The 23,934-nt window shown below is 50.9% G+C and overlaps 1 pseudogene; it reads left to right on the top strand.

Moving 5' to 3' along the window:
- The first annotated feature begins 13,375 nt into the window (after positions 1–13,375).
- Positions 13,376–14,255, top strand: LOC114855471 (growth/differentiation factor 5-like; annotated as a pseudogene).
- The last annotated feature ends 9,679 nt before the right edge of the window (positions 14,256–23,934 follow it).

The raw sequence follows: 23,934 nt of genomic DNA, 5'->3' as shown, positions 1-23,934 counted from the left end.
AACGGGGCCCGTTGAGTTCTGATGAGTACGGAACCATCAGAGTACTTTGGTTTCTCAGAGTCCCGAACACAGCGAAGCATCAAGCACTGATTAAGGAATGTTGCCTCCCCACATGCCTTGGTGGTTAGCTAACCTTTACCCTCATTAAAACATCCCATCTCTGCTTTGTGTAACTGCACCACAGCTCCTTTGTCTCTCTCAGCTGAAATGTGGCCATTTCCTGATAATATAATTCCATAATAATGTTTCCCAGCCCTGTGTTTTAACCATATTGTATGGATCTTCTTTAATCATTGCTCGCTTTTTTTGTCCTAAATTTAAAGCTCCCAACAAAAGGTGTTGTAACGTGAGACGTCTTTGGAGTCAAGCGTCTGAAGAATCATCTGAAGCCATGAAGCGACAGCAGAGCTGAGGTTTCTGCAGGGCATCACGCTGAGTCCTCAGAATGTTTTTTAATCCATCATTGTTGGTCGGAGAACGAAGCAGCGTCAGTGAAAGAGTTTCTGTGTAAAAACCAAGCAGGCTGCTGCAGAGTAACACAGAAGTAAGACACAGCCACGGATGCTGCTCTTGCTTCCAGGGGGGATGCATGGTTCGTCCTTCATCAAACTTGCCTCCTTGACCTCAGTCCCAAAGAAACTAAATTCAATTTATTTATTTATATAGCGCCAAATCACAGCAAAGTTATCTCAAGGCACTTTACAAAGTAAGGTTTAAGACCTCACACAACTAAACCCAACATATCCCACATACAGCAAGCATTTAATTTGGCAGCAACAGTGGAGAGGAAAAACTCCCTCTCTAACGAGGAAGAAACCTCCAGCAGAACCAGGCTGGATGTGGGCGGCCATCTGCCTCGACCGGTTGGGGTCAGAGGATAGAGAGAAAAGCACAGCAACAGCAACAAGCAACAACAAGCAACAACAGAGCACAGGCAGGATGGTAGGACCAGGGACTGGATGCAGGCAGGATGGTTGGATCCGCAGCTGCCCATCACAGACACCAAACTTTGAGTCCAATGATACCTGTAGGAGAGGACAGAGTGGAGGAGAGAGAGAGAGCGGGAGAGAAGCACAACTACTGGAGAGAAAGAGACAAGGTTAGTTAAACATTGAAAAATTATGGGAGGTTATTGTATAGACGAGATAAAAGGGAACAGAGGAGCTCAGTGTATAAATTAAGTCCCCCAGCAGTCTATGTCTATTGCAGCTTAACTAAGAGATGGTTCCTGTGACTAACAATAATTGCCAGTGACCTGAACCATCTCTAACTATAAGCTTTATCAAAAAGGAAGGTTTTAAGCCTAATCTTAAAGGTGGAGAGTGTGTCAGCTTCTCGAACCTGAAGAGGGAGCTGGTTCCAGAGGAGAGGAGCTTGGTAGCTAAAAGCTCTGCCCCCTGTTCTACATTTAAAGACTCTAGGAACCACAAGTAGCCCAGCACTCTGAGAACGAAGCGTTCTGCTGGGAGCATAAGGAACTATGAGGTCTTTAAGATAAGAAGGAGCTTTATCATTGAGTACTTTGTATGTGAGTAGGAGAATTTTAAATTCTATCCTACATTTTACAGGCAGCCAGTGCAGAGAAGCTAATGTAGGAGAAATGTGATCTCTCTTTCTAAGTCCTGTCAGGACTCTGGCTGCAGCATTTTGAATAAGCTGTAGGCTTTTTAAGGAGCTGTTAGGACATCCTATGAGTAAGCAGTTACAGTAGTCCAGCCTAGAGGTAACAAATGCATGGATCAGTTTCTCTGCATCGCTCTGAGAGAGGATGCTTCTGATTTTAGCTATATTTCTAAGATGGAAGTAGGCGGATCTGGAGATTTGTTTAATGTATAAGAGTAAATGTAAAAGAGAGATCCTGGTCAAAGATGACACCAAGGTTCCTCACAGTAGAATCTGAAGCTAATGTTATGCCATCCAGGGTGGCTATCTGACTCAATAGTGTCTCTCTCAGATTTTTAGGCCCAACAATAAGAATTTCAGTTTTATCTGAATTTAGTTGAAGGAAGTTTGTGTCCAGTCCAGTCCCTTGTCCAACCATCCTGCCTGTGTCCAGTCTCTGGTCAACCATCCTGCCTGTGTCCAGTCTCTGGTCAACCATCCTGCCTGTGTCCAGTCTCTGGTCCAGCCATCCTGTGACCAGTCCCTGGTCCAACCATCCTGCCTGTGTCCAGTCTCTGGTCAACCATCCTGCCTGTGTCCAGTCCCTGGTCCAACCATCCTGTGTCCAGTCCCTGGTCCAACCATCCTGCCTGTGCTCTGTTGTTGCTTGTTGTTGCTTGTTGTTGTTGCTGTGCTTTTCTCTCTCGATATCCTCTCACCCCAACCGGTCGAAGCAGATGGCCGCCCACATCCAGCCTGGTTCTGCTGGAGGTTCTTCCTCATTAGAGAGGGAGTTTTATTTCTCCACGGATGCTGTTAAATTGTAATTATTACAAATAAAGTCTTGTGTATGTGGGACTTGTTGGGGTTTAGTTGCGTAAGGTCTTAAACCTTACCTTGGAGCGATTATAATAAATTAAAAATTGAGAAGAGGACATGGTGGAGAACAGTTCCCATCCTCCCAGTGACCTGCTGGTTAACGGCCAGCCACAGTCCGGGTCCATCTTCAGAGAACTTCACCTGGTGATTGAGAATCTTCACCACAATAAAAATGTGACCTTTCTTCTTCTGAACCTGCTGTGACCTGCCCTTTGTGGGATACTGAGTTTCTGATTAATAATAAACACCTCTGTAGCGTTGGTGGTGTCCAGCCAAACACGGCCTTTGTTTGTCAGCTGACGCCGCAATGACCTGGTGTCGTTGTCGGGAACCACAGCAGGAAACGACGACGTGTCATCTGAAGCTGGTGATTCATGAGCAACCAGCGCAGTGGATCCGTTTTGTCACTGCAGGTCATAAACAACCTTCTCCACCTTCCTGTACGTTTGCATCATTAAGCTCAACTGATGGATTTGATTGGAAGCAGAAATTCCGTTTGTGCTGTTTTTAATGGTGCTAAACTCTCCTGACTTGTCTAATGTGTCACATGGGATCGGTGCCAGCGCAGAGTTATATTAAACACGAGACGACCGTGGCACCAGCACGATAACGTCCAGGACGAGAAAGCAGCAAAAAAATAAAATCACTTCCTCTGGGAGCAGCTGCAGCAAGATCAGCTGTCAAATAAGCTCCGGCGCAGAATACAGGTACATTCTGTTGGGTTTTATTGCTTTTGGCTCAACGTGAAACCTGAGTCCAGTGTGTAAATACTAAGTTATGCCACTTTCAACAATGCTCGTGCGTTACAGGCTGAATAACTGCCTCAAGTCCATGTACACAATTATGTCACTTCCTGCATTAAATGTGCCCATTGCCCCCAAACCTCAGCTCAGCTCAGCCAGTGAAATATTGATGGACGGCCTCCACTTCAGCAGCAGGTTTGACGCTGGACCGGAGGCCAACTGTGGGGACGGAGGTGGAAAAGTTCAAGAGTGTAAAGGACGGGTAGCAAGAAAAGGTCTGCATGCAGGTATAGATTAGCAGCAGATCCAAAAACGGATCAGCAGCAGATCCAGGAACAGATCAGCAACAGATCAGCAACAGATCCAGGAACAGATCAGCAACAGATCAGCAACAGATCCAGCAACAGATCAGCAACAGATCCAGAAACAGATAAGCAACAGATCCATGAACAGATCAGCAGCAGATCAGCAACAAATCAGCAACAGATCCAGAAACAGATCAGCAGCAGATCAGAAACAGATCAGCAACAGATCCAGGAACAGATCAGCAGCAGATCAGCAACAGATCAGCAACAGATCCAGGAACAGATCAGCAGCAGATCAGCAACAGATCAGCAACAGATCCAGGAACAGATCAGCAGCAGATCAGCAACAGATCAGCAACAGATCCAGAAACAGCTCTAGAAACAAATCAGCAACAGATCCAGGAACAGATCAGCAACTGTTTCAGAAACAGATCAGCAACAGATCCAGGATCGCCTCTGCTTTTATTTGACCATCTTGAACCTTACGTTTAGCTAGCTGCATTTTTCCAGCAAATATTGTGTCTGGCAGCGATCAGAAAAAAAGATCCCTGTGAAAACAATTCCTGTGCATGTGAACACAAGGACGGCCCGGTGAAGGCGAGGGTGTCGCTGGAGGAGCGGCAGGGCGGGGGTCCCACCAGGTGAGGGAGGGGCAGGAAGAATGGAGGACATGGGGTCAAAAGGTCAAAACCCCCACATAACTTCACGACGTCCACAGTGGCAGAGATGAAACCCACTTATGATCATGCTGCTGAGAGGAGACTGACGCTGTTTTGAAGGGCCCCGAACTGGAGCAGAACCACCGGCCACCGGCCCGGCTCCATATAGTTTAGGGAGGAACATCATTTATCATGTGTGTGCCGTCGTCGGATGCCTAAGCTAACGCTAACCTCTGATCTTGTTTTACTGACCACCAGGTCTGCGCTCACTCACTCACAGTGCGTCAAAGTGAGGCCACATCGCATCACGGCCCGTGTTTTCACACAGCTCGCATGGGCCGGCCATCCGGGTTGGGCCGGGCCGGGCCCAAAGTCAACATGTGCCGGTGTGAAGGTAAATGAAGGCTGAACCCACAGGCGCTGGCAACCACCTGCGGCTCAGGTGGAGGAGGAGAAGAGCTCTCCTTCTACTACAGAACCAGAACGAACCCACTCCTGCGCTTTGGGGTAAAGAGCAGACACAGGTCCAGATTACTGGGACCTTTCATCACAGCTTGGAAACCCCACAGTTCTTCTGATTTACATGAATTTCACCGCGAGGAGCAGAGAAAAACAACATTCCTTGTTTCAGAGCTGGAGAACAGGTGGAATGTGCACACAGGGCCTTTTTTGGGTCGGATCGGTCGGCTCGGCTCCACTCACACATCAGGCATTGCGATTCTGTAACTCTCCTGAGGAAGATGCTCTAGGACAGAACCGACCCAGGTCCTGTGGGGCGTCTGCCCATCTTCTTTGTTCCGTGTTTTAAATAAACAGACAGTGTATAAACAATCAGTTGCCAAGACCTGCATGAACCTGGTAACCGTCTGGGTTGGGGTCTGACTCTTCCATGCGATGTCACGTCCTGTTCTGCTTTGCTCCTAAACAGGTCCTCACGTTCACCTCTCGTTCTGGGGTGCACCCTGTTTCATCAGTAATTGCCTTTCTGTTGATTTCAGGTTCAAGTCGTGACTCAGAACCCGTGTCGTAACCGTCCAGTGAGTTTGGTTTCTGGGTTATTTGGCCCGTCGCAGTTTCTGTTTCGTCTGCTCTGACCATTAAGTTCTAACTAAACTTCTGCCCTCAGTCCATTTTAAGTGATGCGCAATTTGCTCCTTTTCTGTCTTTTGCTTTAGTCTTTTATTCTTTTGTAGAATCTTTGCTTTGCTGCTGTGAATGAATTGTGACCTCAGGCTGTTTGTTCCACTCAATGTAATACACCTTCCTTCAACACAACCGTGTGACGCCGGTGTGTGAGGCTGATGTTAACTTCTTTCTGTATTTGGGGAATCCGTTGGGGTTTTCGTTGTGTGAGGTTTAATCCTTACTTTGTAAAGTGCCTTTGGAGATAACTTTTGTTGGGATTTGGCCTATATAAATACAATTGAATTGAATTGACTGAGCTGATTGTTTGCTTGGGTGCCTTTTCAACCTTGTTTCCAGCTTCACCCCACCGTTGCCAGAAACTGCTGGTTCTGCTCTGTGCGATTCTTCCTTCAGTCGCTCACCACCGTCCTCCGCCTCCTTCTAACTAGTGAACAGGCTCCCAGCGGTGCGTTTTCCATTGTTTGGGCCCCGCTGCAGCCTGTAGACGCCAGCTCTGGCCTCCAGGGGCGCCTGTGGAGCGCAATCGCGGGGACGAAGGAGCTGCTCGTCGCTCGTTTCAGGTGGCACAGCTCCTTTGACTCAGCAGTGGTGCGGGTCTGCAAGTAGTTTTGTAAGCTGAACACAGCGGTGGCGTCTCACTGTCTCTCGACAACAGTGGGGAACACAAGCGAGTGGCAACGCCTGGAGCTTCTGTGTCTAGCACCCCATGTGAGTGCTGGGCACAAACCAGAAGCAAACTGGTTTGGCTCCCATTCTGAGAAGCTGGGGACGCGTTGTCCTTACAACCTTCTGGTCTGTGGTTGAAGGTAGAGCAGGCTAGGTCTGGATTACACACACACAACACCACTGATGCCACACGCACACACCACAACACACACACCCACACAGACACCTACCCACGGCACACACCAACGTCACCTGCTGACTCGTCATCTTTATAATGACTCATGGACTTGGGTCTTCTCATTTTTCGGCTACGGTTCTTGGTTTCCTTGCGTCGACTATCTCCTCTCCACCTCTTGTTGTTCCTTAGGGGTCGTCACACATGCACACATTTATGGACGCTGATGACGTTCAAACCCGTCCTGGCGTCCGTGCAGCCACACGCGGCGCTCAGCGCCAGCTGACGGATGTGCTGCAACGACAAAGCGCTGGAGAGCCGTGGTTTCAAAGCACGAACCACCACCGGTTCCCGAGGTGCGAAAAGGAGCGCTTGGCTCGATCCCACCGGTTCGTGTCGCCTGCGTCTTGTTTCTTCCTACCGGGCCGATCGGATGGTTCCTCTGATCTGCCCGAGAACCCACCTACAGAACCAGGTCCAACTCACAGTCCCCAGAAGCATCAGAGCAGACCAGCATGGACCTAGGGTCATGTCTGCCAGTGGAACCATGGCGCCGCCAGGTCCCGATTGTAGGTGGCGGTCCTCAACCATGCGGCACTGGAGCACCTGCTTCACCAAACATTACAGTAAAACGACACCAGGCTTCTAATCTGGTGACTTTTCTGATTTTAAAGTCATCTCTCTCCTTGTTCAGATTCATCTGCAGCTGCTAACGGATTACCCCCATCAGCACATTTGCCTCCTCCACCGCCGCCCTCCTCAACCTCCACCTCCCTCCTTCTGCCACCCTCGACCCCTACGCCTCCTCCTCCACCTCCGCATCTCTTCCTCCTCACCTCCTCCATCTCTGCCTCCTCCCCCTCCTCCATCTCTGCCTCCCTCCTCTCTGCCTCCTCCACTCCCCATCTCTGCCTCCTCAACTCTACCTCCTCCCCTCCACCTCTCTGCCTCCTCAGCTCTACCTCCTCCGTCTCTGCCCCCTCGGGCTACGCCTTCTCCGCCTCCTCCTCTCGGCGTCCTCCACCTCCGCCTCCTCAACCTCCTCCATCTCTGCCTCCTCCACCTCCTCCATCTCTGCTCCTCCATCTCTGCCTACTCTACCTCCTCCCTCTCTAACTCCTCCATCTCTGGCCTCTCCATCTCTGGGCCTCCTCCCCTCCCCCATTCCCTCTGCCTCCTCCACCTCCTCCATCATCTGCCTCCTCCATCTCCTGCCTCCCCCTCCACCCTCCCCTTCCTCACCACTCGCCTCTCCATCTCTGGCCTCCTCCACCTTCTCCTCTCTGCCTCCTCAAGCTCTACCTCCTCCATCTCTGCCCCCTCGACCTACGCCTTCTCCGCCTCCCTCCATCTCGGCGTCCTCCACCTCCTCCATCTCTGCCTCCTCCACCTCCCCATCTCTGCCTCCGCCACCTCCTCCATCTCTGCCTCCTCCTCTCTGGCCCTCCTCCACCTCCCCGCCTCCTCCACCTCCTCCATCTCTGCCTCCTCAAGCTCTACCACCCTCCTCCATCTCTGCCCCCTGGCCTCGCCTTCTCCGCCTCCTCCATCTCGGCGTCCTCCCCCTCCTCCTCCTCAACCTTCAACCTCCTCCATCTCTGCCTCCTCCACCCCTCCAATCTCTGCCTCCTCCATCTCTGCCTACTCTACCTCCTCCATCTCTTCCTCCTCCATCTCTTCCTCCTCCACCTTCCCCCATCTCTTCCTCTCCCTCCCACCTCCTCCATCTATCTCTTCCATCCTCCATCGCTGCCTCCTCCACCTCCTCACCTCCGGCCTCCTCATCTCTGCCTCCTCCACCTTCTCCATCTCTGCCTCCTCAAGCTCTACCTCCTCATCTCTGCCCCCTCAGACCTACGCCTCTTCTCCCGCCTCCTTCTCCATCTCGGCGGCCCTCCACCTCCTTCCACTCCATCTCTGCATCCTCACCTCCCCATCTCTGCCTCCTCACACTCATCCAATCTCTGCCTCCTCATCTCTCCTCCTCCATCTCTGCCTCCCTCCACCTCCGCCTCCTCCACCTCCTCCATCTCTGCCCCCTCTACCTAACGCCTTCTCCGCCTCCCTCCTCTCGGCGTCCTCCACCTCCGCCTCCCCCCCCTCCTCCATCTCTGCTCCTCCATCTCTTGTCTCTGCCTCTCCACCTCCCTCCACCTCCTCCATCGCTGCCTCTTCCACCTCTCCATCGGCTCCCCCGCCGCATTGGTCCTCCTCCACAACCGAACCTGCCATCTTAGCTACCATTTAGATCCCATTTCCCCCACCCCTGTACTCCTGCAATTATAGGCCCGCCGCCGTGTGTCCAGGCGGTTTTCCCCCTCCAGCCGCTCACATTAGTGGTTATAGTCTCTGAGATCCTTCTGGGCTGAGGCGTACACACAATGAGACAAGTAAGTCAGCTGAAGCAGTTATTTGTTGTTTGTCTTGCGGTGGACGGCGCTGCTGGCCGCTCTGTCCGGCCCAATACAAGAAGAGCCGTGACGGAGACTGTGCGCAGGCTGTTTTGGACAGTCCGGGATCAGCGTGCTTCTGCCGCCTGCAGCCACACTGGCGTCTTGAGGTCAGACCTGAAAAAATAAAGAGACAATGGTTGAGCTGGGTTAGTTCAAAGAGAATTGGGGAGGGAGGGAGTTTGGTGCTGGAGATGAAAAGAGGGCAAGGGGGGAGGTTTGGGGCGGGGAGGGATTTGGTGGCTTATCGTTCTTTTCGTCCGCTGCACTGTTGCTGAGATATAAAAGGGAGAAAGTGGGTTCAGTTGGGTGGCGAGTCTAGAATAGTCGCACTGGAAATGTGTTGGTGCCCGACGCGTTGGCTTGAGCCACGGAACGCCACGTCCCTGGAGCCACGTGTTGCTGCTGCGCAGATGTGACAGCGTGGTGCTTCTTCCAGTGCTGATGTGACAGAACCCACATCACGTCCCCAGTATCGGCGACTTTACTGGTGGCGGCGCTAGATACCTGCACTAGATCACATGGTGCTGATCACCAGCGACTATGACCGTGGAGCCCGCTGGTTTATCATAGATCTTAAGGTTCACACTCATCTTGTGTTCAGGTCAAAGAGTTAAACAGTGTTTAAATGGGCAAGACCCCCAACAGAACCTCACGGGACAAACCTGAGCGGCCACATAACCTGACCCGCCTGGCCGCTTCAAGTTTTTTTCCGCGGTGAAAGGCCGATCTTTTAGCTCCAGCCTGTGAGACGTGGTCCCTGATCATCACCCCGGAGCAAATGTGGAGCTGCTCCTGAGCGCCTTCACTCATCCAGCTGGTGCCACAAATGGCTGGAACATCGGACTCTACGTGTGATCCACGACAGCTCTGCTGATCACTGCCTCATGGGCTGCTGTTGATTGACGGACCGACACCAACACGAGGCTTGAGAGGCAACCACAACACTACTCCTGTTATAAAAAACCACCAGATACGTCAAACCCTTCTCTGGACCCAAGCTTCTCGCCCGGCTAATGACTCTTGTGCCTTTGGCCCTAAACTGACGTTTAGGACCCGATCGGCTCCTCGTGCCTCATATCAAATGGGCCAAGACGTTTAGATCACAACCAAGAGGAGGGGAAACCAGCAAAGGTTCTGAGCTGCTCTCTCTCCTGACGTTGTTATTTGAATACACTTATTTCTCTTCATTTGGAAAACCGTTCAGTCTTGATCGACTACTGGCAGAACCGTGTCATGGGCAGTAGCTAATAACGTAAGACAGCTCTAGGAAGGTTGTACCGGCTTTGAAGCCGGAGGAACTGCTCCGCAACAATTTCTGATGGATTCGGACCCCAGTTAGTGGTTTGGTTTGAACTGTGACCCCGGTTTCTGATGTGTTCTAGATTCCATTCGCAGGACTTCATCCCATGCTAAGTACAAACTGGTCCGCTTCTGCCTGTTTACTCCTCATCGCCTGAGCGGCTTCATCCCGTTTAAGGTGTAAGCTGGAGCCCTCTGGGGTGAGAGTTGGGTCAAACTGGACCTCGCTCACACCAACCTACAATTTGATCCCAGATATTGAAAACATCCCAATATTTGGTTGTAGAGAGATGAAAGTTTCTCCTCAGAAACTCCTTTTCTGATACCATTAGATTGGGTACCCTGCTGTTCTCTGGGTTTGGATACTGTACTACAAACATCATTAGGAGCCTTGGTTTTGCAGAAAGGAGCCAAACGCATTGACTCACTTGAAATTAACAAATGCTTAAGTTTTTTCTTTGTGCCATTCAGAGCGGCAGCGCGTGAGTCATCGTTGAATAGGGGGGAAGACTTGAGCAGAAACAACTGCTGGCAATAGCTCGGACAAGGATGCCGTCACGCGGTAATTAAAAGTTCCCTCTGGAATCCCACGTCCCATTCCTGCGCTCAGGTTTGTTTGGGGTTTGTTCGCGCAGACACCTGCATGGTTGGTGTGTGAGAGTCAGTATTTTCCCTGGAATGGTGCTCAAGCTTTGAAGGGGGAGAGAAAAAGGAAGGCAGCCATTACGCCATCCTCCCCCTTCCTAGAAAAGGGCAATTTAAAGAGGTTTTCTTCTGTCTCGCAGAAATCCCACAAGAACCCGGTCCGAGGAGCGCTTGACGCAACGTCCACTCACCCCGCGCTAAAACCTGGGTCCACGCTCTTCCTCCCACAGGCACCATGGGTTCTGGGCACATGAACGGACGGACAGTCAACGTTTACCCGGATGTGTTGCTTCCTCCTCTAAAACCCTGTTTTTAGACACTTCTCGGCTTCTACAAACCCGCATATTTCTACACCCATTTCACACGGGACAAGTAAACTTTTTATTCATGCCACCGTCTTGACGGGAGGCAGAGAGACCTCAGAGGATGAAAGACCCTCTTCATACCCACAGGTAAGTAATCGTGAGCAGAACGGCGCTTTTTGCCAAACGGCACAGATCTTTAGGATTGACGTTGTACGCGCGTGTGGGTCTTCTGCTGAGCAGCTGGACTCTCCTGGACCTGCGTGCCGCTGGCGCCGTCGGCCTCGCAGCTCGATGCGAGCTCCAGCACCGGTTTGCAGAGCGGTGGGAACGGACGAGGCCACCGACGGGCCCCGAGGAGAACTTGCCGAACCTCTGGTTGCAGCAGGCAAAACCCCCGGGGCCGCTGCCGGTCTGAGGAACGCCGCACTTGGGCGCCGGCGAGAATCACGCGTATCCGCGCGGGGCCGCCTTTGATCACGGACGAGCGGCTTCGGGAAGAAGCGGAGGCGCGGGCGCCGACATCAAGCGTCCGGCCGCCGGCCGCTCAGCGGAAGCCGCGCGCATCCGCAGCGGGACAGAGCGGTCACCCTGGGGTAGCAAAGACGCCGCGCGCCCCCGGCTGCCCGGCGGGGACGCGCAGCCAAAGCGCACGCTCCCGCTGCCTTCAGCGCACGCGCGGCCGCCAAAGGATCCGGGACGGCGGCGTCGGCTCGCGTCGCCTGGGACGCTTTGTAAGGTGGCTTCTCTTGCAACGAGTGCAGCGGCTCGGGCCGATCCGGACCTCCACAACGAGCCAGCCGGCGCTGCAGCTGCAGCAGAGCGGGGGAACCGGAACACAAGGTCCCGACGCAGAGCGAGCGGGAGCCCCGAAGGCAGCCGCTGTATCCGCACGACTACATGCGTCGCTTCTACTACTGGTCTCGTCCGCGGACCTGACGGCAGCGCGCTGCACTAGGCGGGCCTGGGCCAACACCATCACCAGCTTGGTGGATAAAGGAACAAGGTAAAGCCGCACCTCTCAGGGCTTGGACCCCGAGATCCATCTGATCTGTGCCGTCACACAGAACAGCGGAGCCTCAAGCCTAGAGCTCAGATCATTGTCTCAGTTTTTGGCAGCATCACCGGCCTGAAGTGCAACGCTGTGTCTTTAACCTGATCCTTAGTATCCCTGACTGCAGTTAGGTGCAGCTTAGCCAGGATTTTAGGCAGAATAAAAGCTGCCGGCAAGAGGAGCAAGCTGAACCTGCAGGTGAGCCCGGCTTAAACTGGACACATTGGCAACGCAGCTGCGAACCGACTGGAAATGTCACCTGCAGCAGCGGAGAGGAACGTTTGCATTTCCATCCCATTTTACCAGGGGCAGCAGGAGCGACTCGGTAGTGAGTCCCAGTGTGTTAACGTCCGTGTAGACTTTAGCTAACCAGCCAACGTTCAGGTGCGGGTGGGACTGACAAAGCTGGTCTGATGAACGCTCCTTTAAGCTTCTATTTGTAAACCCAACCCGAACGCTGCAAACGTGCAGATAAAAATCATCTTAGAACTGGTGAGCTCTCTGTACGTGTCATCCAGCGGACGCCGGGCCGGAACCGGAACTCTGTCCGCAGCGCCACCTGCTGGGCTGGGTGCGCCGCTCATCTGGCTCGTCCCGTTCGTTCCACTCATCCGGCCCTGGACCGTGGCTACAGGCCGCACCTGTCCAGGGGCTCCGCCTCCACTGCTTCAGGTTTGGCTTCGTGATTTGTCAGAAGTCTCCTGGTTGGGAGTCACCTCTCCAGTCTGATCAAACGTTGGGCTGAATGGTCAAAACCCACTGCTCTGGAATAGGGCCTGAAAACACAGCTCTCACCTGATGGAGTCTCTGCTGTTGAAGTCGTACCGAGTTCTTTGTTTGTTGCGTGGGCTGTGATTCCGCCGGGTTTCGTCCGGTCGTCCGCTGCAGTGCAGCTGCGATCAGGAGGGTCCAATAACAGCCCTGTAATGTTGTCTTTACGTGTGTAAAACTGTTTTAAACAGTGAGCGAGTATTTCTGGGTTATGTTTCAGCCACCGATGTCCTTTCAACTCCCCCTTTATGGGTCCAGTGGTGTCGGCCCCCTGTGAGCAAGGTGGAGCTTTACTGACCTTACACGGCTCCTCCCCCTCTGCTTTTTTAGCTCCTTCCCCTTCGGTTCCTTCTTTTCCAACTCAGCACATCTGGACCTCAGCAAAGCGCACCGTCGGCCCATATCTGGCTCTTAATGAACCGAATACAAATAGTCACCGCAGCTGAAAGGAGACGAGCCATAACGACATCGACGCAGTATGTGACCGAGAGTAAAAACATCTGCTCATGTTGATCTCTGTCCACATTATTCCTACATGTTTTCTATCATCAGTGAGACTGTCTTCCGTGTCCACTGTGCTGTTTCCTTCCTCCTACTGACCCTCTGTGTCTCTGCAGACGAGCGTGGCCCCAGCTCAACGGCAAGAGGTTCACTTTCCATCAGCTCCCTGGAAACGATGACGAGCTCCTGGGGGCCGGTTACACATCTGAAGAAGCGTGTGTCCGACCTCCCGCATATCCAAGGACAGAGAGGCAGTAGAGTTCGGCCGTGCCTGAAGTGTCCACCTGCGCTCCAGGCCAACACAAGCCCGTCCCTGCTCCAGACCAAGCCCCTTGAGATTCAGCAGCGGCTTCAGCGGTGGGAATTCTTTGACGTGGTGGAAAGCTCAAAGGTTTCAAGAACCAGCAACAGAGCAGCCTCTCCAGCAGGCTGTGCTTGGAGCTGGAGGCACTGGAGCCAGAGGTGGCCGGCCCCTGGACTCTGCGCACTCTGGGCTTCGGCCCGACCCGCCAGACCAGCAGGAAAGGCCTTCTTCCTGGCGTTTGGCCGAAGCAAGACGCGCACCTTTTTTTACAATGGATCAAAGCCGATCCGGCCACGCCAACAACACCGTCTACGAGTATCGGTTCACCCAGAGGCGCATGCGACGGGCGCCGGCTTGTGAGTCGGTGAAGAAGCCGCTCCAAGCCCAACTCGCTGCCTCAGCACCAGGCGGTGAAGGCCAAGGGCGCGCGCAACCCGGAAGCACCTGCCACGTGAACTTCAAGGAGATGGGCTGGGATGACTGGATCATCGCGCCGCTGGAGTAACGACGCCTACCACTGGCGAAGGCGTCTGCGACTTCCCCACCATCCCGCCCACCTGGAGACCACCAACCACTCCATCATACAGACCCTGATCAACTCCATGGGACCCGGGGGCCACGCCCGCCCACCTTCTGCTTCCCCACCAGCTCACCCCTCACCCCCATCAAGCATTCTCTACATAGACTCGTCCAACAACGTGGGTTGTACAGCATACGAGGACATGGGGTGGAGGCTTGTGGGTGGAGGTAGCTGCTGAGGAAAGACCGTTTGCGCTAGCACCCACAAGCCAAGGACCTTTTAGAGACAACTAAGACTATCCGGCTGCGCAACAGGGTCCAAGACACGATGACTTGGATAAATCACCGATCACCGTTGCTGTTGTGTCTGGTAAAAGTGTGACTTGTAATCAAATGCCTATTTCCTTTGGCCCTGAGGTCCATTTCTACACCTTATCTGATACTTTTCTATTAACAATTGGGAAGAATTTCCCTATGTCTAAATATCAGCGGTAGGAAGTGATGATCTGAACCTATTCCATAAAAAGTGTCTGACTGATTGATAGCCAGATCGTACCAGTGTGAACCTGTTGCCCAGTAGGGTCATGGATCAATCAGGCAGAGCTGCATGAAGGCTCAGTGTCAATGCTCCTGAATCGCTTTTAGTAAAGTTTGTTTGACAGAACAGTGTGTGACGTCATCCACGATAAACGCTGTGTGTGCCTCTTCTCTCTTCCTCCCCTCAAACATCTCGTCAGCCCGTTGGTTTGGTGACCGTCAGAGCGGCCAGATATTTCTTCCCGGAACAGGCCTTGAAACATAGAGAAAGTCCGCATGCCAGGACAACCCTTTGAACGCCTCTTATCTGTGGACTGGCACAAGGCCCTAAATTTAGGGTTTGTCCAGGTTCCTCCTCACGTCAGAAGAATGGTCTGATTGTTCTCCAGGGACACAAGCCCCACCCCCTGAACACAAAGAAGCATCAGTACAAACCCAAGCTCCACGTGAACTGGCAGCAGTTGAACGTAGCTCATGTCTACACGTCGGCTAAAAGATTCCCAAGGTCATCAAACACCATCATCAAACTCAGTCGTTTGTTTCCTGTTGATGTTCTGCATTCTGCTAGTTTCCACAAACCTGCTTAGCCTTTACTCATCCCTCTATTTCATATCTACTCAGCCTCTACTCAACCACTACTCAACCAGAACCTTCTCGGGCTCTACCTAGCCTCTGTTCAGATCTACTCAACCTCTACTCAGACCTGCTCAGTTTTCTACTCAGACCCCCTACGGAAGCCACGACTCAGCCCTCTACCTCACCTGCCTCAAGCCAGCTCTACCACCCAGTCTCTACTCATACCTACTCAGTTTTCTAACTTCTACTCAGCCTACTAAGCATATTCACTCTACTCAGGACATCTCAGTTTTTCCTACTCAACCCTACTAACTACTACTCAGCCTCTACTCCAACCTGCCTCAGCCCCTACCCAGTCCCCCCTCTATCCAGACCCTACTCATTTCTACTCAGACCTAACTAAGCCCTATTCAGCCTCTACTCAGAACCTGCTCAGTTTTCTAAAAACTCAGACCTCACTAAGCCCCCTCCTTCTCTTCTTTCGTCTCTACTCAGACCTGCTCTGCCTCAACGTTAGCCTCTACTCAGCCTCTCTACTTCAATCTACTCTCACCCTCTACTCCCGACCTTGCCTCACCCTCTACCTCGCCCCTACTCAGACCTTGGTCCCCTGCCTCTATTCAGCCTTCTAAATCAGACCTGCCTCAGTTTTCCTCCTCCAGAAGACCTATTTACAGGCCACTACTCCAGCCCTCTACTCAACCTGCTCAGCTTACATAGTCTCTACTTCAGCCTCTACTCAGACCCTACTTTACTTCAGCCTCTTACTCTCGCCCCTCTTACTCAACCTTACTCGCTTCTAACTCGACCTGCTTCAGGCTCTACTTTAGTCCCCTCTTAGACCTGCTCAACCTCTACTCAGACCTACTCGTTTTTCTACTCAGACCTACTAAGCCACTACTCAGCCTTTACTAACTCCGAATTTTCTGCCTATACTTCCCGCTTACTACTCGATCCTACTCAGCCTCTACTCATCTTATGCTCAGCCTCTGCTCAGCCTCTCACCATTTTTGGCCTTTTCTGCTCCAGTTGTGAGGAGGAAAGACAATACCTGTTAAATGGGAAAACACTCCCTATCACATTTCTCCTCGGCAGAATGCTTTGGTCTGTCAGAGGCAGCAGGGACACAGGTGTGCATATTTAAACTGTTAAAGGTTGTCCAGTTTTTTCAGCTCAGTTGTCACGTTTTAAGTCTGATCGGTCACAAAGTTCAGGATGAGATTTAAACCTGTTCAGCGTACAGATCTGATTCAAGTCTTTTTGGTTTCCGAGCTTTAAAGGAGCAAATCCATGTGAAGTCATAAGGTTCTTAATCATACGAATAGGTGTGAGCTTTTTTAGAAGTCCTGAACAATGTAAAAACAATCTGGGTTTTTTGAATTGTGTCAACAACAGCAAAAATACATCATAACTGATCAACTAAACGAACTGAGCTTTTACTTTTTTCTTTTTGTTTTCCTATTTTATATATATATCTAAATATACTATTGGCTCCAACTGGAACCTGTTATAGAATATTTTTCCGTCCTCCCTGCTGATCTCAGTGACAGTCCCTGCCTCAATATCACTCACATTTACCTCTGTATACACAATTTTCAAGTTAGATGCCCTTCTGTTTTTATAAACCTTCCTTGGGTGGTTTCATTGGGCAAGCACTTGGCCTCACAGATACAACGACACAGGTTTTCCGGTAACTCTCTATGTGGTGCCCTGCGATGGACTGGTGACCTGTCCCAAGTGAACCGCCTCTCAGCCCTGGTAGTTGGGAAAGGCCCCAGCATCCCCTGCCGACCCCAGCAGCACCAATAGGATTGGAATAAGGCTGATAACTCCTTTGCTGTGCTTTTAGCGTATAGACACAGTGACCGACACAGCATAAAGAGCGTTCAGGACTCCCCCCAACTGCAGGTCTGTTGTTCTCTGTGACCCACAGTTTTTTGGACTAAATGGGGCATCAGTTGTTTGATGCCCTGACCGTTGTTCGTGGACTTTTTCAGATTGTGCGCCTTTAAGCCGTTTTAGCACTGTTTAGGGAGACCTGTGGTTTTGTCACATGGCATAACTGTTGGAAATCAACCTTGAGTGGAATAAAAGCTCTTTTCTTCTCGTCTTCTCTCTTTTATTACACTTTTGCTGTTTGTTTTTGCTGGCCGTTGTGCTGCCTTTCCTGCCTCCCTCGGCCCTCGAGCCTATAAATAGATGAGCAGATCGTCGTGAAACTCTGCGGTTTCCACTTTCTGCAACTCAGAAATCTGTAGTAAGCCGAACATGGTAGTTGTTACACGGGTTTTCCAGGTTTTCCTTGTCGCTTTTTGTGGCCGGGAATTGTGGAAATGTGGTCAGCCGAATCCAGGAGACAGGACAGAACCCAGCTGAAGAGGGCTATTGTGTTTCGCTGGCTCAAGATGTAATCAGAACACAATGGCCCCCGGGGGGCTGAGGTTGGACTCCTTTCACCCACACAAACACAGCGCTAATGCCGTCGGTCCCATTACACAGTCCAACGCTGATGTTTGGGCTTCATTTGAGCCTTGGTTTCCCACTTGTACCACCAAACTTCCGACAGCCGCTAAAACGCTAACGCTAGCGCCTACGCTGGTCTCCCTTGTTTTTTGTGCTGTGTAGCTGTGACCTGACTGGTCCGGTGGGTAGAGCTTATATCGACTGTGCCTCGTCTCTGATCACTTCTCACGTTTTCTGCCTTTTGGGACATTTGTTTTACGTCCTGTTGCTAGTCGGTGTTTGTCCATGTTTTTTGCCAACTCTTTTGGATGTTGGTTTTTTTTTTTTATCTGCGTCTGCTGTGCTTGTTGACGGTAAAATTGATGAACTTTGGTGGCTTCATGGGAGGACAGTCCATTATTATGGTGTTTTTGACCTATAAGGGTGGGACAGCAACTCAAGTTGAAACTCAATTGAAGAGTAACAGACACGATTCCTGGAAATGAATAAGAACTCAGAAAACTGAAGCGTTGAGCACATTTGTTTCTTCCAGAGGTTTTGGGTCAGTTGAGTCCATCGCTTTTTGCTCTGTTTTTCTGGGTCTCTCCACCAGCTCCTCCTTGTCTTTTAACTGAAATGACTGATAATATCCGAGCTTACACCGCTTCTTTCCTGTCACACTCTGTTTTTCTCAGCTTTTTCTAATGCGTTGACAGTGACCCATTTAAACACGTCCTTCCAACCTGTGCCTCCCGGCTCCGTCTTTCAAACCTCGCTCAACTGGGGCTTCCATTTTATCAGATCTGGCCCCGGCCGCGCTGCCGCTGTTTACGTTTAGCATCACATGCGTCGTGGTTTTTCCCTTGACAGATGTTCAGGAGGAATTTTTATCTGTGGCTTGAGCCCAAGCTGCTCAAAAAAAACAGAGCTGTTTTCTCTGGCACGTCTTTTGTACACATACATCGCAAAGTGTGTGGTGTGTGGTGTGTGTGTTGGTGTGTGTGTGTGTGTTGGTGTGTGGTGTGTGGTCGTGCGTGCCGTGTGTGCGTGTGGTGCATGTGTGTGCCGTGTGTGTGCATGTGGTTTGCGTTGGTGGGTGCGTGTGTGGGGCGTGCGGGAGGTGCGTGTGTTTGCGTGCCGTTGTGGCGTGCGTGCTGTGTTGCCGGGGTGTGTGTGGTGGGTGGCGTTTGTGTGTGCGGGTGGTGCGGTGTGTGTTGTGGTGTGTGTGTGGGTGTGGTGTGTGGTGTGTGTGTGTGTGTGGTGGTGTGGCAGGTGTGTGGCCGTGTGTGGGCGTGTGTGGGGTTTGTTGCGTGCGTGCTGGTGGTGTGCATGTGTTGTGCGTGTGTGCGTGTGCCGTGTTGTTGTGTGTGGTGGTGTGGGTGGTGTGGTGTGTTGTCGTGTGTGGTGGCGTGTGTGCTTGTGTGCGTGCGTGTTGCGTGCGTGCGTGCGTGCTGCCGTGCGTGTGTGTGTGTGTGGCGTTGTGTGGGTTGGCAATGTGCGTGCGTGTGTTGGGTGCGTGTGTGGTGTGTTGTGTGTGCATTGTGGTGCGTGGTTTGGGTGTGTGGTGCGTGTGGTGTGCATGTTGTGTGTGTGGTTTGTGTGTGTTGGTTGGTGTGTTGATTTGCAATCTTGTCCTTGCCTAAGCTTGCCCTGCTTTCATCACACAGACCGTTACAGTGTCCAACGCCGGCTGAAAGGAGGTATTTTTTGCCGACGCCTTCCCACAATCTTCTGCTTCTTGGCAGACGAGCACTGCGAGCACATTCAGCTCAAACTCCAGCTTGTCGTCCTGAGTTTAAGCCCCCCGTTTCCTCCTCCCTCCGCCTCCAGGACACCGCTCAGGAAAACCACAACTTCTGTTCTGCTGTAAAACATGGCCTCTGAACGGGTCAGACTTGCTGCGTGTTAACACCAGTGGCTCCATTCATTTCATTCACATTTGATGTAGGAGCAGGAGCTCAAGCGCGTTGTTATCTTTTGAGGAGGAAACTCGTTGTTCCATGGCTGCACCTTTTGAATTCCTTTTTCTCCCTGTTACTGCTTTTTGGGAACCTTGGGTTTCTGCTCCGCTTGAAAAACCGAGTCCTGGACTTTCCAGGCCCGTTTTTGATGTTCAGCAGCCATAAAGAGGAGTCCTTCACTCTGGACCCCGGCTTCCCCGTTTTTTTTCACCCACGCTCTTACAGCCTGGTTTTTGCTTGAGTCCTCCTGGTGCTGCTCAGTGGCTATAGAAAGGACCTGAATGAATCTATTGACTTGTTTCAAATATGCAGGAGGAATCTGAACTCACTTCTCCAAACCCGTTGTCCGGTGGTTTTGAATTCACTATGAATGCAGACGACGGCTGAGAACAGAACCTCCGTCTTTGGTTTTCCACCATTCTTTCCATTTTCCTTTTCTTCCTGGTGCTCCTTCACTTCGGCTTCTTCTCTCTTCTTTCCTTTACTGTTGAACCATCGGTCTTTTGGAAAGCCTGTCCAGCGACTGGTGCTTTGCTCAACCGCTGTGCAAGTGGTGAAATAGCAGAGGTTTGTTCTGGTGGTTCTTGGTTACCAGTGAAACCAGCGAAAACCAGACCTTCTCAAGTGGAAGCGAGTGGTTTTAAATTCTGAATGAAAAACAATGGAAAATGATTAGTACTGCTTCAGGCAGAACCATGTATGGCTCCAGAAGTTCAGCCCAGACCAAGCCAAACGTCCCAGAACCGGCGAAGCAATTAAACAAACAAAATTGTACTAATCAGCTGTAGAAGGAAGCTGCCAGTGGACGGAGCCAGCGTTCCTGTTTTGGTTTCATACAGCAACAATCAATCATCCAGTTTTTAGGGAATCACTGTGGTGCTTTCTCATTCCTGCTGAGTTCCCCCAACTCAAGGACTTGATCTTGTTTATTCCGCCATCTCAGAGGCTGTAATCACTATTCAATTCGGAACAGGAAGCATTTGCAGCATAAAACGGGTTTTATTTTTGGTGTTTCAGAAACTTACCAGTGAGTCCCGCTTCAACGCTCTGCTGGAGCTGGTCTGGTTTTATTTAGTTCCCCACACACAGGCAGCATGCACGCACGCACGCGCGAAAACGCATGCACGCACGCAAACACACATAACACGACCCGCAACAAATACAACAGCGCGCACGAACACGCACCAAAATGCACACACACACACACCCACCACAGCACCACACACACACACACACACACACACACACATACACACACACACAGAACACACACACACCCACACACAACACACACCACACACACACACACCACACAAACATAAAAACCCAAACAGTAAAGGTGAAACAGCCCGGCAAAAACCTGTCCAAAAAAGCCCCGTCAGACGCTTCCTCTCTGACCTCAGCACTGGGCGTGGGCCGTGGGTCACGCCTCTGCTGTCAACAATGGGGCGTTGTCCAGCATCCTTGACCTCTATATACAGCAAATAACGCCGTTCTGTGAACGGAGCCTGGACCTATAAGAAACGGCTAAACAGAATGTAGTAAAACAATTTCCTAAGCACCACCTGGCTCTGGACGGGGCTCCCCTTGATTTCTGATGAGTACGGAACCATCAAGTACTTTTGGGTTTCTCAGAGTCCTCCGAACACAGCGCAGCTCAAGCACTGACTTAAGGAATGTTGCCTCCCACATGCCTTGGTGGTTAGCTTAACCTTTACCCCATTAAAACATCCCATCTCCTGCTTTGTGAAACTGCACCACAGCTCCTTTGTCCCCCTCTCAGCTGAAAATGTGGGCCATTTCCTGATATATAATTTCCATAATATGTTTTCCCGCCCTTTTGTTTGAACCCTATTGGGGTATGGATCTTCATTTAAGTCATTGCTCGCTTTTTTTTTCCTAATTTTAAAGCTTTCCCAACAAAAGGTTTTTGTAACCGTGAGCGTCCCTTGGAGTCAAGCGTCTGAAGAATCATCTGAAGCCCATGGGGGAATTTAAGCGAACATCAGAGCTGAGGTTTTCTGCAGGGCATCAGCTGGAGTGTGCATCAATGTTTTTTAATCCCATCATTGTTGGTCGGAGAACGAAGCAGCGTCAGTGAAGAGTTGCTTGTAAAAACCAGCAGCTTGCTGCCAGAGTAAAACACAGAGTAAACACAGCCACGGATGCTGCTCTTGCTTCCCCCCGCCCCAGGGGGATGCCATGTTTTTCGTCCTTCATCAAACTTGCTCCTTGACTCAGTCCCCAAAGAAACTAAATTCAATTTATTTATTTATTAGCGCCAATCACAGCAAAGTTTTCTTCACTCCAAGGCACTTTACAAAGTAAGGTTTTAAACCTCACACACTAACCCCAACATATCCCACATACGCAAGCATTTAATTTGGCAGCACATTGGAGAGGAAAAAACTCCCTCCTCTACGAGGAAGAAACCTTCCCAGCAAACAGGCTGGATGGGGGGCGGCCATCTGCCTCGACCCGGTTTGGTCAGAGGATAAGAAGAAAACACAGCAACAGCAACAAGCCAAACAACAAGAAAACAACATAGCACATGCAGATGGTAGGACCAGGTGACGGGAATGCAGGCAGGATGGTTTGGATCCGCAGCTGCCCATCACAGACACCAACTTTGAGTTCCAATTATACCTGTAGGCAGAGGACAGAGTGGAGGAGCGCGAGAGAGCGGGAGAGAAGCACAACTACTGGAGAGAAAGAGAACCAGGTTAGTTAAACTTGAAATTATGGGAGTTTATTGTATAGACGAGATAAAAGTGAACAGAGGAATCCAGTGTATAAATTAAGTCCCCAGCAGTCTTATGTCTATTGCAGCCTTAACTAAGAGAATTGTTCCTGTGACTAACAATAATTGGCCAGTGCCCTGAACCATCTTCTACCTAATAAGCTTATCAAAAAGGAAGGTTTTTAAAGCTAATCTTAAAGGTTGAGAGGAGTGTGTCCGCTTCTCGAACCTGAAGAGGGAGCTGGTTTTCCAGAGGAGAGGAGCCTTGGTAAGCTAAAAAGCTCTGCCCCCCTGTTTCACGGCCATTTTACAGACTCCTAGGACCACAAGTACCCAGCACCTCTGAGACGAAGCGTTCGGCTGGGAGCATAAGGGAACTATGAGCCCACAACAAACGCCACTGAGCAGCACTGAGAGGAAGATCTGCCTGATGAAAAGCAGCCTCAGGGCGAGCGGCCATGTGCCCCTGATGGGGGGACAGAGCAAACAAGCAACAACATTATGCAATAGCACTTTAGTGGGATGCTGTCCAACAGCTGAGTATCTGTGTTTTTGAATGTTCTACAGGATTTTAGTAAAGCTACATGGTGATGGAGGGGGTTTCTGCTAGTAACTCAGATAACACAGAACTAAGATAAGGCTCAAAGGGAAAACCCCAACACAATGGCGTATTATACAGTTGTGTGTTGATCAGGTGCACTTTGACACCCCTGGGTCAGGATGCGCTGGTTCAGGAGGGTGAGGATCTGCCAGTCATACACAAAGAGGAAATGAGGCGTGAACGTGTCTGTGCTGAGCGCTAAGCTAAACATAGATCAGCTTATGTGTTGTGGGTGTGTTATTGTGTCTAAAAGAGGAAACAGGAGTTTTCACCTGTTCAGCTCGAGGGATCAGACCTGGACTTTCCCTCATAAGAAAATGTGACATCACTTTGTTTCCCTCTGACTGCAGCCAGCACCACTGCAATGTATGTGTTCAAATCAATTTAAGGTCAGAGGTGAAGGTCACAACTGCTTCTTTCCTCCTAACACTGTTTCACAGAAACACAGGAGACAGTCTCAGAATATCTTCTGGATGAAATTAACCCAGACACTTTGTTAACCCGTTGTTGTGTAGATCAAAAACACAACTAGCAAATAAACAAATATTAACAGTACAGTAGAACAGTATCACCAGTGACTCATAGTTAAAGGTCACATGGTCGGAGGGTGTGTGGGTGCACGAGCATCAGAGGTTTCATATATATATTCATATATGAAATGGAGGAAGTGAAAGTGTGGAGTCAGATTCCGCTTAAAGACAGGAACAGGAAGCGAATCATTGTGTTGGGATTCCGCTGATCTGAAGTGGATCCCAACTGAACAAAGCTACGGTCGGAGGCTGAGGTGGAGCTTTGACTTTCACCTGCTCATGAGCAAGCGACGCGTGGCTCAGTTCCTCCATTTATTATTAATCCATCTTTATTAATAATGGTCATTCAGACTCAAGCACCAAACGTGCTCTGAGCTGATCCAGTCCGAAGCTTTGACGCCATCTGCCGATCACACATAGACATAACATGTGCTCGGCTCAACACAGGTCGACATCCTGGTATTATTAAAGTCACCACATTTCATCTTACGTATTTGTGCTGGACCTAAAGTGACTTTTCACTC

The sequence above is a fragment of the Betta splendens genome, chromosome 5 (genome assembly GCF_900634795.4).
Source record: "Betta splendens chromosome 5, fBetSpl5.4, whole genome shotgun sequence".
Taxonomy (NCBI): domain Eukaryota; kingdom Metazoa; phylum Chordata; class Actinopteri; order Anabantiformes; family Osphronemidae; genus Betta; species Betta splendens.
This window is presented reverse-complemented; position numbering and strand designations above follow the sequence as displayed.